Genomic DNA, 13,952 nt, shown 5'->3' with positions numbered 1-13,952 from the left:
TTTCAGGCACATGGAATATACCAATACACATATAACACAAATAGTACTGCCGACTTTGGGCCTGATTCATATCAGTACACTAATACCCCTTTCACAATAACAATTATTTCCCGGGTTATTGTACATGAACGCGCATCACCCCGGGAATTTGCTCAGTGCGAAAGGCTCCTGGAAGAATATCCTGGGATGTGTGCAGTGTGAACGGGTATGCCGGGTCAAGGCGACCCGGCACCTGTTCTGCATAGGGGGAGGCGGCGCTTGGAGATAATTATCTCCAAGCGACGCCTCCTGTAGCATCAGCAGTGATGTCACCAACCCGGCAATATGCTGTGTCAAGACGCACGTCAAAAGGGGTCTCAAGCTGGGTCGCACCTGGGAAGCACCCGTGTACAAATTCCCAGATGCGGCCTGGCTGTGTCAGTCTGAAAGGGGTATAATACATTTGCAGCTGCAATCCTGTACGCAGGTCATGTGCAACAATCTACTCATGCTGCCACCACCTGGAAATGGACTGAGACGTCCACTGGCAGCCTCCCAGATCCCAGCATCTGCGTACACATACGCAGCACCAGTCACAGGTCCTTCAGTGATCAGGTACCAGAGTAACCCTATAACTGTCCAGAATGGCCCCAGGACAGAGACGCTGACGCCTTTATTTCTGCCTTACGAGATCGCAGATGCAGGCTGAGACACACCCGAAAACGGTTGTGATATACCAGCGGTTTTGACGCCACTCCCACCTATCTCACACAAATGGTCCCTGTCAATAAAAAATCCTCACTGCGAGTGATGTTGCTAAGGTACACTGGTGCATGTGTAATACGTTTATTATGCCCCCTCCAGGTCACTCCAACAGCCGCGGGCAGACAGAGAGGAGAGCAGCTTTACAGTAGCACTGCAGGAGGTTGTCTCACAGCCGCCCGACCTCACGGCAGTGTCCACCAGGCTCCAGCAAGCGTGACCTCACTTTCTGGAGCCGGGTGGACGCTGCTGTGAGACATCCTGCTGTAGCGCTTCTCTCCCCTATATGCCCTGAGGCTGTCCCCCGTCTCCATGCGGCTCCCCACCCTCGCCTCCTCTGGGTCCCACATCTCAGTCCGACATTTTTTTATGTCGGACTGAGATGGTCGGAAACGGGGCCAAATCCTATCAAATTTGGCCCCGTTTCACTCAAAAGTATTGAATCGGTAGCTACAGATGTAGCCACCTTTATCTTGACTGGCTGAGGCGTTTGTCCCGATCGAGCATACGCAGCGTACCGGGGCGTAGGGAGGCGCGCCTAGTCACAGAGAGGCGTACCTAATCGCACAGAGAGCGTTTGGCGTTACCTTTACATATAATACCTGTGATCATGTCGCTTTTTACAATCACACTGCGCATGCGTGTGGTCTCCCGTAAAATACAATACTGAAATATATAATAAGGACTACTTTACTAAGGCGTCTCATTACGCTGCATACAGTAAATACTCATTACTCTGAATTATTTAATACAGTAAATACTCATTACGCTGCATTATTTAATACAGTATATACGACACAGACGCAAATAGTACAGCATACAGTATATGATCCATCTACAGTACTTTATGAATATGTGAGCGTCCAAGTCCCGCAGACAAAACAACATAAAACCAGTAGTGTACATTGTCGCAAATGGACGTGTTAGAAGTTCACTATTGCCTCTTGAGATTAGGAATTTTGTACAGTATGTTAGCGTCCTAATCCCGTAGCCATTACAGCATAATCAAAACCAATGGATTTATTCATCTGTCTGCGGCGAAGTGGTGAAGTGTTCCGCTTCCTATACTCAGAGTCCCGGGTTCGATTCCTACAGTACGAATGCATGTTAGTTTTTTCCAGACACTTTATTATTATTTTTATTCACATAAACCAGGGCAAAGCTGCAGGAGCGGTTCTACTGTTAAGGTTCTATGCACCGTACAGTACACATACAATTCTGTAGCAGGGTAGACGCAATAGAAATGGCTACCACCTATGACTCCTTGCCCCATGGAGGCCCTAGGCTACAGAGCAAGTAACAGTCCAGATTTTGCAGGCTATGTGGCAATGCTGAAGGAGCGTCACAATCCCCTAGCTAAAATACACAGGGGCGATAGGAATAAGTGAGGTCTATGCACATTACGGTACACCGGACTCGATCGCATAGCACACTGGCAAAATGGCCACCGCCCCTGAACCCCCACCATGTGGCAGACAGCGCTCGGATATGTAGTGAGAGATGGTATAAGTTTTACAGGCTACGGGGCAATGCTGAAGGAGCGTCACAATCCCCTAGCCAAAATACACAGGGGCGATCGAGATAAGCGAGGTCTATGCACATTACGTTACACCGGGCTCGATCGCATAGCAAACTGACAAAACACAAGTTTGAAATAAAGCAGGGCAAAGCTGCAGGAGAGTTTCTACTGTCAAGGTTCTATGCACCGTACGGTACACATACAATTCTATAGCAGGGCAGACTCAATTGAAATGGCTACCGCCTGTGACACCTAGCTCCATGGAGGCACTCGGCTATGGAGCAAGTAACAGCACAGATTTTGCAGGCTACGGGGCAATGCTGAAGGAGCGTCAGAATCCCCTAGCTAAAATACACTGGGGTGATAGGGATAAGCGAGGTCAATGCACATAACGATACACCGCAAAGTTCCCCATGGTTTTGATTATGCCTTTTCTTTGAACACAGTATTTTCCACTGCCTCACCCTACCCCCATCCCACTTTCCCCTACCCCCTGGGAGCCTGCAAAGTACATGCAGTAGACAGGGAGGGAGTTCCGATCAGGTTACAAGACATGTGCAACAGTATACTACTGTATGTAGGAAAATCCCCCGCCCACTCTGATTTATGTGAAACCTGTGTGCACCCTTCCATTGAATGTATAACAAAGAAAAAAAATAATAATAAAGTGAATGTTACAGGAACACATTAAAAAAAAAGGTTGGCACTTCCTTCCCATTGGTGTTGGTTTATGCCTTAGGGGACTAATTTGGCACCCAGGAAATTAGGGAGGAGCTTTATCTCTCTCCATTATACTTAGAAAGATTACAATGGAGAGAGATTAAAGCTCCTCCCTAAATTCGTGGATGCCAAATCAGTGTACTTAGTATCTCTGTACAGTAAGTTCTATTAGGGTACTAATTAGCACGAACAGCTTGTAACGTACAGCGGCAAGTTTAATCTTACTATGCAAAATGGAGAGAGATAAAAGCTCCTCCCTAAGTTCCTGGATGCCAAATCACCGTACTTAGTATCTCTGTACAGTATGTTCTATTAGGGTACTAATTAGCTGTTCATGCTAATTAGTACCCTAATAGAAAATACTATACAGAGTTACTAAGGACGGTGATTTGGCATCCAGGAACTTACTGAGGAGCTTTTATCTCTCTCCATTATACATAGAAAGATTAAACTTTCCGCTGTACGTTACAAGCTGTTCGTGCTAATTAGTACCCTAATAGAACATACTGTACAGAGATACTAAGTACGGTGATTTGGCATCCAGTTAAAAGCTGTTCGTGCTAATTAGTACACTAGTAGAACATACTGTACAGAGATACTAAGGACAGTGATTTGGCATCTAGGAACTTAGGGAGGAGCTTTTATCTCTCCATTATACATAGAAAGATTAAACTTGCCACTGTACGTTACAAGCTGTTCATGCTAATTAGTACACTAGAAGAACATACTGGGGACTCGGACTCATACAGTACTTGCATTTCAAAAGCATGGTATTTTCCACTGCCTCCCGCTAGCCCATCGCCCTTACCCCCTGGGAGCCTGCACAGGTCATGCAGTAGACATGGAGGGAGTTATTCACATAAACCAGGGCAAAGCTGCAGGAGCGGTTGTACTGTTAAGGTTCTATGCACCATACGGTATACATACAATTCTGTAGCAGGGCAGACTCAATTGAAATCGCTACCGCCTGTGACTCCTTGCCCCATGGAGGCCCTCGGCTATGGAGCAAGTAACAGCACAGATTTTGTAGGTCATGGGGCAATGCTGAAGGAGCGTCAGAATCCCCTAGCTAAAATACACAGGGTCAATAGGGATAAGCGAGGTCTATGCACTTAACGATACCCCATGCCCCATCGCATCACAAAGTGACAAAATGTCCAAGGCACATGAACATCCGCCTTGTGTCAGCACTCAGCTATGGAGCGAGTGACGGCATAGGTTTTGCAGGCTACGGGGCAGTGCTGAAGGAGCGTCGGAATCCCCTAGCTAAAATACACAAGGGCGATAGGGTTAAGCAAGGTCTATGCACATAATGCTACAAGGCGGGGGGTTCATGTGCCTCGGACATTTGGTCACTTTGTGATGCGATGGGATCTGGTGTATTGTTATGTGCGTAGACCTCGATTATCCCTATCGACCCTGTGTATTTTAGCTATGGGATTCTGATGCTCCTTCAGCATTGGCCCGTTCTTTGAACGCAGTATTTTTCACTGCCTCGCCCTACCCCCATCCCACTTTCCCCTTCCCCCTGGGAGCCTGCACAGTTCATGCAGTAGACAGGTAGGGAGTTCCGATCAGGTTACAAGGCAAGATTTATGTGAAACCTGTGTGCACCCTTTCATTGAAGGTATAACAAAGAAAAATATTATAATAAAGTGAATGTCACAGGAACTCGGACGCTCATACTGTACATGTATTTTAAAAGCACTGTGTTTACGCATTGTACATACTTCCTATTACACAATTAGTTGCGTCTCCATACACAATCTTGCGTCTGCATACACAAGTGTTTTAACATGTTCGTTTGTGTCTGTATAAACTTTTTATGTATATTGAGAACTCTCACCGTCTGACCATTGGTCACCATCTATTAACATTACAGTCGTCACTGACCATTTGCCAGAGCTGTAGATCAATCCGACGCTATACGATCGAAAGTACTGGATTAGTGGAGCATTAGCCACCCAGTGGTGGAGATGTGTAATGCATGCTGAGTATCTAGAATCGCCTCAACGCGCCTGCCTGCGATTAAACTCAGCAAGCTCAGCTATCGCCTTAGCGTGACTAAACGCCCGTCTAGGCGGAGAATCGGTCAAGATAAAGGTGGCTACATCTGTATACCGCCGATTCACGTACTATTCGACAAGTCAAATTCCACGACTTGTCGAATAAAAACTGATGGGACTGAATAGGTCGAATCACTATTCGACCTTAAAATATTGAAAACTGCAGTTTTTTCGACAGGCGGCAGTTTTTCGACCCTAACTGAATATACCCCATAGCCTGAAGGTAACTTTATATATTTTTAATAATTTTGTACATGAAAATAACTTTTTACATAATAACTGTATACAGTGCATCTGGACAGTATTTACAGCGCTTCACTTTTTCCACATTTTGTTATGTTACACAGCCTTATTTCAAAATCAGTGAAAATAGGATGCACCTGAGCTCAATTTGTAGGATTTTGAATTTATTCCATTTCGGAATAAGGTTGTAATATAACAAAATGTGGAAAAAGTGAAGTGCTGTGAGTACTTTCCGGATGCACTGTACACAAAATTAATTTATGTTTCATATACACCTTATACACATAGGGGATATTTAATTAGCTGTTGTAATTTACCGCAGCTTTTTGATTCGCCAAGGGCTATTCAATCAGCCCAGATACCCTGCACTTATCAGGGATTATGCTTTGGGTACCTAAGACACCCGAAGAATAAATCGCAATAAGCAGCCCTTATAACCTGGGTACGGATACTTATCCCGGATCCCATGTGTTATTGCATGAAAATGGGACATTTCCCCCCCCCCCAAAAAAAAAAACGTGCTTTAAGTGAATAGCCCAATAATGGTTATTAGTCAAAAATCACACTACCAGCCCATTATTTCCAGGAGAAAAATTATCGGGGCTACCCGAATACCCCCATGGCCTGAAGGTAATTTTATACAATATTTGTAATAACGTTAAGCATGAATCAAGTTTGTGTACATTAAACCATCAGAAAACAAAGGTGTCACTATTGCACTATTTTGTTATTTGTAATATTTTCGATATCAAATTTTGACATTAGGTCATCATGTATGCTCATATTATACCTAAGGTCAACAGTGGGCACCCAAGATCCCACTGCATGCAGTGCATACATTAAGTGTAAGTATAATGAGACAGGAGGGGGTGAAGATGACTGGGTCTATTTATTTACTGGTACAGTTCGATAAATAGATATACAGGTTGAGTATCCCTTATCCAAAATGCTCGGGACCAGAGGTATTTTGGATAACGGATTTTTCCGTATTTTGGAATAATTAGATACCATAATGAGATATCATGGTGATGGGACCTAAATCTAAGCACAGAATGCATTTATGTTACATATACACCTTATACACACAGCCTGAAGGTAATTTTTGCCAATATTTTTTATAACTTTGTGCATTAAACAAAGTGTGTGTACATACACACAATTCATTTATGTTTCATATACACCTTGTATACACAGCCTGAAGGTCATTTAATACAATATTATTAATAACTTTGTGTATTAAACAAAGTTTGTGTAAACTGAGCCATCAAAAAACAAAGATTTCACTATCTCACTCTCACTCAAAAAAGTCCGTATTTCGGAATATTACGTATTTCGGAATATATGGATATGGGATACTCAACCTGTATAAACAAAAACATTATACAACAAAAAACATCCAACTTCCCAGAGGTGCCAACACACAAAGCCCTTTGCTTAATGTCCTTCTCCTGACATTTTTTTCTCCTTTTTAACAAACTAGGTGGTGGAGGTGTGTGTAGGTCATCTTATGTAAAAGCTACTGTTTGACAGGCAAAATATTTCTAAAATACACAGCGCTTTATGATAATACCACCAAGAAATCTGTTAATTACTACCCATAATTGATTAAAAAACACCTAATCTCTACTGCTCCCACCGGTGGTACTGTTCCACCAATTACCAAAAACCACAAAATATATTTAAACAAGGGAGCGCTAAGAACAGGGTCAGTTTAAATCACACATTTATTACAATCCACATATAAACAGCAATATAAAATCAAGGATAATATCCGGATATTAAAACAATATAGTGCACTCTTTATTTACTGGTACGCATTAATTGTGTCCAATTGTAACCATGCTGTCTTGATAATTAATTGGCTTTAAACAAGGCAACCTTCTTATTATTTGTATCCAGCAAAAATGTATCAGTCACTGGAAGGCTCCTTAATAGATAGCAGTAGGGGGAGAGCGCTGTGTAGTAAATGGATGCACAGCGGTATGCTACGACCCCTACGTCCCAGCCGCAGCACGTCTTTTGAAAGGTTACTCACAGCCGCCTCTGCTTCCCTCGGGGTGCAGACCGTTTTGCACTCGGTCCTGCTGTTGCTTTATCCCCGGTCAGGTTTCCATTGCGAAGCGTGCGGTAGTGGGATCCGTTCGTGAAAGAGCTCCGGGCACCGGAATCCAAGTAGTGAACGCCCCTCTTACGTGTTTCTCCGCCCACGGGGCCAGCGGTTTCCTCAGAGAGTAAAGCCAATGTGTTTAAAGCCAATTAATTATCAAGACAGCATGTTTGACAGGCAGCCTATAAGCAGCAGTGCAAGTATGCGGGTATGCTCAAGTATGGAGTACCCATAAGAAATTGGCAGCGGGTACGCAATACCACCTGCCACACACTCTGCCATTACCACAATTATAATGTGCCACAAATGCCTTGGCAGCATGACTTCTCCTCCCACTTTGTCAGGGTTACTGGGAGTGCGACAGTGGCTGTGTTTTCCTGTTATAATGGAGGCATTACTATATATAGTTATTAAATTGGGGTCATCACTATATATTTCTATTATACTAGAGCAGGGCTGGCCAAACCAGTCCTCGAGATCTACCAACAGTACACATTTTCCAGACCACCTAGCTGGTGCACAGGTGTAGTCATTACTAATTAAGATGTGCTGCATTCATTCCTAACTGACAATTCTACAGATCTCCAGGAGGCCTAGAAAACATGAACTGTTGGTAGATCTCGAGGACCGGTTTGGCCAGCCCTGTACTAGAGGTATCACCATATATTTCTATTATACTGGAGGCATTACTATATATTTTTAGCCTTGCCTCCAGATTAAAAAAAAAAAAGGGAGCTGTCGTGTGGCAACGCCACTAGGGTCATGTAGCCATTCCCACTAGCAGCATGTGGTCACGCCCCCTCACAACACATGACCACGCCCATTTTCGTCACTCAGTACCACTAAGAAAATATTTCTACTTGCACCACTGCCTATGAGGTATGACCACATGGACTAATAGCTTCATCTGAGTGATACCCAGAAGACTTAAGGTACGTCTCACCAGAATGATGTTCGCTCCATGCAACATTATTTACGACAGGACCCTGGCATCAGCAAGTGCATACACACATGCCGATGTCGCGAGCGGTGACCGCCGTCTGGGGTGGGGGTCATGCTGCAGGATTGGACCAACATCACAACGTCAGTTGTGACAGCAGAAGCATGGGCCTAAGCTTACTCACAGTAACTACATCCTGCTGCTTATGAGGCCAGTAAATCTGCATGTGAAGAAGCAGACACTATCCTTTCAACTCACAGAAATTGGGGTCAACACACCACTGTTTTTGGGAAATGCAGGCAGCGCCAGTATCAATTATGTGCAGAACAGGTCCTGCGCATGGCAGTCCCACAAACATCGGAGATTTACATACACTTCTGAATCGGACCCTAATGGGGCATACACACTATGCGATTCGCTCCAGGAGCGATATTGCATAGGGTTTCCCCTCCCGTCCCAGGGTGCCGATATATTCCATACACACTGTGCGATCGCTACAGATATCCACAGTTACGTCATGCCGTGGACCAGCCGTGCATGCAGCTTTGGATGATAGTCCAAATGGAGCTTCGTGAACAGACGAGGTACGATAATGATGCGCGGGACCGTGCATCATTCATCATTTGCAGCCTACACACTGGACGATACAATATCGCTCTGGAGAGTGTAAAAGGGAGCGATATTGTTTACAATATCGTCTAGTGTGTATTCACCTTAATGCAGGAACTGTTTCACAGAAATGGTGGAGATTGGAAAATTATTTTTAGTGTGAATTTAAATACATTTGGCTCAGCTAACGGGAAGGAAATAGACACTAGACATGCATACCCTCTGGCAATAGCAACACCTCTGCAGAAGATCTGGGGGAAACGATGATTATGACATACTGTAGGGACCTGCTATAAAGTGATGTGTTATAATTTATGTTAAGTGAAAATGTTACATACTGTGGATTGTGGTAACATTTAAATGAAGGACCAAACCAACAAGTTGTTCTTTAACTTCCTTTGTTGCATTACTATTGTTAAAAAAAAAAATACAAATGTGAAATATTCAGCAATTCTACTAGCCTGCTTAAATAAATATCAGCCAGGCAGCAATACTATTTTCTAAATTATTCTACTACATAAAATATTTTTTTTATTAGAATAGTAGTATACCGGTCCTAAGAAACACCCTTTCCTATAGAAATAATATTATTAATGAATCCTCTCCACGTGATGAAGAAGTACTGTTAAAATGCTGTAATCTAGAATGAGCAATGGGAGAAATAATGTACTGATTTAAATGTCTCCTATAGCACACTGTAATCACAGCATAAAGGCTGCCGCTTACACAAGGAACGCTGACCTATTACATAGCAAAGCCTGCAATTATTACAGTCAGGCTGAATACAAAGTATGTCATTTGTCAACACTCCCTCGTAAAAGAAGTACAAACCTACCTGTATCTTCCTGTCTCACTGCTTAGGAAGCAGACAGAAGAAAGTGACATAGGATTGGCCAGGAGCGGAACATGTGATCGGTATCATTGTCAGCAATGCCTGCTGGGAGATGTAGTCTCGCTGACTACATCTCCTCATCTTGTGTCACGTTGTCCGTCAACCTTCAGACTACAAATCCTATAACCCTCAGAGCGGAGAAAACACTGGCGATCATTTTGGCATACGAGCCCTTACTTTAGGGTTGGTTCTATATCGGAGGGGCTGAAGGGACCTTGTGACGTATTGAGGGGAGGAGCTACGTCACCAGGGGGAGGAGCTACGGGCGAACAGGGTACCCGAAAAGTACCCTCGCGGGCTCGCTTCGCTCGCCACGCTTCGGGCACGGTGGCTCGCTCCGCTCCGCTTCGCTCACCACCTAATTACTAAAGGTAATAGTTGGTGGCGTGGATAGTAGAGGAACTATCCCGCTGGCCTAGCTCCTCCCCCTTGCGTCGTAACTCCTCCCCCTTACGGAAAAGGTCCCTTAGCCCACTTGATTCTAGCATCTACCCTTACTTTAGTGATCCATGTTAGAATGTGTAATATGCATGGTTTGTAGCATTATGTGTCTCAGTATATAAATATGGAAAGCGCAACTATGGCCATGGACGTTTAACGATAGGCATTAATAACACAGCAGACGTTTGGTGTAGTTGAGGATGAGGGAGTTTGGTTCATTAATTCAGTTGTTACTAGATACTTGGTAACAGCCGAGCTTTTTTTCCTTTGTCTGTATTTCTTTCCAGTTTATTTTGATTATGTCACTCTTTACCCTGGGTAATGTACCATCATCACCAGATTTATGTTCATACAGTATTTATGATGACCTGCTCTTTTGTCCAGAGTACTGTACATTTGTTTTAGATGTACAAAAGTGTTTTTTTTGAACAAATACAATAAATAAAATACTGGAGGTCATTCTTTCACTAGCATACTGGAATAGAAATTAACTGACGATTTATCCCTTCAAAACCATTCATTACATTGTTTAAAAATAAATAAATAATTTAATAAAGTTTAAAAAAGTGTTTTTTCAAATATTTAAATATGTTGTGCACCTCTGCAGAATGGATCTCCTTGTTAAAAACTGGGGGATAAAGTGGGGTGGCGCAGTTGCATGTGATCTAAGAACCTCAAAGTATTAAATATATATATATATATATATATATATAGGTATAGACATAGATAGATATATAGAGAGAGAGAGAGATATAGATATATATACAGTATATATATATATATATATATATATATATATATATAAAGTGAGGCAGGTGAGGCAGAGCCTTTCCTGTCATACTAACGTTTGTGCCAGAGTTTTGACTGCATAAAGTATGTGAAAAATACAAAGAATATGCTAAAAATATCTTCTTTGCATTATTCTAAACATTCTTTTCCGCCCATCTCTGATCAAAACCCACCAAGTTTTCAGGAGTTTATACTGTTGTACCTGTGTATTATGCCCACATGAAGCATTTGGCTCATATTTCGTGTGTAAATCTCACCCTGGTATTAACCAGTGCCTCCTGAGAAATTTACGCCACCGCACATCCCTGATATATATGTATAAGATAGATATATATATATATATATATATATATATATATGTAAGATAGAGAATGTGCAAGCGCCACAAGTGTTACAGATACACCCGACTAAAAAACACTCCCAATAATTTTGGGCGTCTGCCGTCCCTTAAGTACGCAGTCGTGGTGAGTTACTGTTGTAATTGTTTATGGACAAAATGGTATAAGGGTACTGGCGACCACTGGTGTAAAAAAATGTTTCAATCCATGTATATAATAAAATAAAATATACAAATTTATTTGGTACAGGTAAAATACAATTAGTATACTAATTGTATTTTACCTGTACCAAATACATTTGTATATTTTATTTTATTATATACATGGATTGAAATTTTTTTTACACCAGTGGTCGCCAGTACCCTTATACCATTTTGCCCATATATATATATATATATATATATATATAATGCAGATGATGCTAGAGAAAGACATGCATGCTTGCATATCCCACTACCAAAATACTGTAGGAACTAGGTGGCATTCCACAGATTAAACAAATCAATGTCTAGTTATCAGATAAAGCGTGCTGGTATAGTAACATCCAGGGTTTCAACTCTGTGCAGGGCTTTTTTTTATCAAGGTGCTATGCTTACTCTAAGGAATCCTTGCCTGTATATGCATTTGAGGAGAGCACCCCGTTGGGTGAAAGATTTCTTGAGTGCCTATTAACATAGTAACATAGTAACTAAGGTTGAAAAAAGACAATTGTCCATCGATTTCAACCTATTTGTGGTCTCCTATGCAGTCTTATTATAGGACTAGTTATTTTTATGTTAGGACTAGTTATATTAACTATAATGCGTGCCTACGCACCATAACCCTGAATATCTTTATCCGATAGGATTAACTTATACTGGCGTGTATTAGACTGGACTAAGATTTGTGGCACCTGCATATAAATTGGACATTAGAGACCGTCAGTTAACTTTATTCATTTTCTAGAAACACATGCTATTTATTTGCATAGCACCTTCATAAAAACACCCTGCGTGATTTTGAAACGTTAGATATTCCTATGCCTGCACTTTTGATCTGATTAATACACATTGATTTATTTGTTTAATCCATGGAGTGCTGCCTGGTTCCTATTTTGTTCTGGGGACATCCCAGTCTCTCTCTAGGGAACCCCTGCATGTATATGCATTTTGAGAAGGGCATCCTGGTGGATGGAATATTACTTGAGTGTCTATTTTCTTCCAGTATACAATATATTTATATATTGTGAGGAGGTCAAGGTAGGAGTGCCCTCTTTTGGGGTAGATAGGCACCTCCAAATACACAGCAGCCAGGAAACAGTACACAAGTCCAGGGTTTTTGTGCAATCTAGCTGTAGTTAGTTTCATTGCGCAGTACAGAAAATCTAAAACATAAAAATTAATCCTAGCGTCTGGGCTCTAACTAACAAACAGATTCCCTCTCTCAGAAGATGGTAGGACCTAATACCTCTACCACAAACATAAGCATATGCACAGTTTTCACAGTCAGTAAACCATACTGTCTCATAAGAAGCCTGCTGCCTGTTCCCCCAGATAGTGGAACACTGAGTAAAGCCCTTATATCAGCCTTTTGCAGGCACAGGTACTAATTAGTCTATCAGGCTGAAGACCTAAAATAGGCTTAAAGAATGGCCCATACCCCCAGGAACCCTTAACCGTCTTTTACTGAAGCCCAAATCTGCAGAAACAGACATTTTTCTGGAGGTTTACATTATATTGGTCAAAAACCTGGGACAAACATATCTCCCATTTATAGCTCTACCAGTGCTTTTATCATATATCCCCCACCCCCTTGTTTTGACCTGTGAGGTGGAACAATAGAAGCCCCCAAACAGAAAACATGAGACAAAGCATCTGCGTTGGACAGTATGCTTCCTGGTCTGTGCTCTACTGAAAATATGAAGATTTGCAATGTTAAGAACCATCTCATTATTCTCCCATTGATCTCTTTATTCTCAGACATCCATTTTAACAGATAATGATAGTGATCAGCCTGAATTTCCTCTCATAGTTTCTCTCATGTAGATTTAACTTCTGACTTAAATAAATAAGAGGATGCTCTTTACCCTTTTTGTTCTGGGACAGAACCGCACCTATCACTAGATCTGAAGCATCAGTTTGCACCACAAATTCCCTTGAAAGTCAGGCATCATCTGAACTGGTTGGGTGCACAATTCTACCTTCAACCCCTGAAAAGCCTTCTCTGCTTCAGGATTCCATTTAACAATAACTTTTTATTTGCCTTCGTTCATTTCTGTCAGTGGGACAGTAATGATGCCAAAATTGGGTATAAACCTTTAATAATAATAATAATAATAATAATAATTCCTAAACAACATTATTTTGGGTTGGTTGTCAATCTTACCTTATGGTTGGAGTCAAACACTAGTTGTACCCTAGACAAGTGAGACTGCCAAACAGGACTTGTAGATAACAGCAGCTTACAGTCTATGGAGCCTTAGAATTCTTTCCATCATCCAAAAACAGAAATTTCTCTAGCATCCTAGGGGATACTGGGATGGTCTCAGTACCATGGGTTATAGATGGG

At 42.1% G+C, this 13,952-nt stretch overlaps 1 protein-coding gene across 3 annotated transcripts in view; it reads right to left on the bottom strand.

Annotated features, from left to right (window-relative positions):
- LOC135057832 (zinc finger protein 37-like) overlaps positions 1-9,929 on the bottom strand; it is a 109,151-nt gene extending 99,222 nt beyond the window's left edge. For 2 of the 3 annotated variants that reach the window (XM_063963573.1, XM_063963574.1), the window contains exon 1: positions 9,781-9,925. The gene's annotated coding sequence lies outside the window, so the exon portion shown is untranslated. Of the gene's footprint in view, positions 1-9,780 lie in introns of all 3 variants that reach the window. The other variant, XM_063963575.1, reaches the window with a different exon arrangement.
- Positions 9,930-13,952: the final 4,023 nt, after the last annotated feature.

This window comes from Pseudophryne corroboree, chromosome 3 (assembly GCF_028390025.1).
Source record: "Pseudophryne corroboree isolate aPseCor3 chromosome 3, aPseCor3.hap2, whole genome shotgun sequence".
Classification (NCBI taxonomy): Eukaryota; Metazoa; Chordata; class Amphibia; order Anura; family Myobatrachidae; genus Pseudophryne; species Pseudophryne corroboree.
Note: the sequence above shows the minus strand (reverse complement) of the source record. Positions and strands in the feature narration are given on the sequence as shown.